The sequence below is a fragment of the Mizuhopecten yessoensis genome, unplaced genomic scaffold, assembly GCF_002113885.1.
Source record: "Mizuhopecten yessoensis strain PY_sf001 unplaced genomic scaffold, ASM211388v2 scaffold9275, whole genome shotgun sequence".
Classification (NCBI taxonomy): Eukaryota; Metazoa; Mollusca; class Bivalvia; order Pectinida; family Pectinidae; genus Mizuhopecten; species Mizuhopecten yessoensis.
The window spans coordinates 1,758-3,441 of NW_018407966.1; positions in this window are offsets into that span (position 1 = coordinate 1,758).

Below are 1,684 nucleotides of genomic sequence, written 5' to 3' on the forward strand. Positions count from 1 at the left end.
ATGACTGCATCTTTAACCTTCATACAAAGTTGACTGCACCTTTAACCTTCACACAAAAGTGACTGCTTCTTTAACCTACACACAAAAGTGACTGCATCTTTAACCTTCACAAAAGTTGACTGCACCTTTAACCTACACACAAAGGTTACTGCACCTTTAACCTACACACAAAGGCGACTCAACCTTTAATCTACACACAACGGTGACTGCACCTTTAACCTACACACAAACGTGACTGCACCTTTAACCTACACACAACGGTGACTGCACCTTTAACCTACACACAAAGTTGACTGCACCTTTAACCTACACACAAAGGTTGCTGCACCTTTAACCTACACACAACGGTGACTCAACCTTTAACCTACACACAACGGTGACTGCACCTTTAACCTACACACAAAAGTGACTGCATCTTTAACCTTCACACAAAGTTGACTGCACCTTTAACCTACACACAAAGTTGACTGCACCTTTAACCTACACACAAAAGTGACTGCATCTTTAACCTACACACAAAAGTGACTGCATCTTTAACCTACACACAAAGTTGACTGCACCTTTAACCTACACATAAAGGAGACTGCACCTTTAACCCTACACACAAAGGTGACTGCACCTTTAACATACACACAAAGGTTACTGCATCTTTAACCTACACACAAAAGTGACTGCACCTTTAACTACACACAAAGGTGACTGCACCTTTAACCTTCACATAAAAGTGACTGCACCTTTAAACTTCACACAAAAGTGACTGCACCTTTAACCTACACACAAAGGTGACTGCATCTTTAACCTTCACACAAAGGTGACTGCACCTTTAACCTACACACAAAGGTGACTGCACCTTTAACCTACACACAAAAGTGACTGCACCTTTAACCTACACACAAAGGTGACTGCACCTTTAACCTACACACAAAGGTGACTGCACCTTTAACCTACACACAAAGGTGACTGCACCTTTAACCTATACAGAAAGGTGACTGCACCTTTAACCTACACACAAAGGTTACTGCACCTTTAACCTACACACAAAAGTGACTGCACCTTTAACCTACACACAAAAGTGACTGCACGTTTAACCTACACACAAAGGTTACTGCACATTTAAAACAAGGTAATAGATGCATTATGCCAAAAATGAATTACAAGGTATGTAAAATATAATGGAAACTAACTATCTATAAACTAACTAACTATAAAAATATTGCGAGCAGCATTACGTCATATTTTACGCATATCGTTCTACACCAATGAAATAAGTGACAAGTGTTCGGGTCGTCATAACGACATTACTGTCCCGATCTGTAGTAGTGGGTAAGGAAGTGCGCCAGATTGAAAACATAACTTCCCTTCGCTCTGATAGGACATATCTAATTTACCTCTGACTCCTCAACTGTAATCAGTGATTAGGACCTCAGTCTTTATTTAAACATTCTCTCTTCCACTGTAACAGCTAAATGTTATAAATCGAAAAGAACCGGGCAATCGTGAGGACGTACCTAAGCAAGGACAAGCTAAAATGTCGGCACTTCCTTAGAAACGATAGTAGGAAGAGATGGGGAAGATCTCAAAACAAGAAACAAAATAAAACGTTTTTTTTAACCCCATTTTAAACCTTTTTAACTTGTATTGTCTGCTTTAAGATTTTTCATTTTTATAACTTTTCTCTATTATA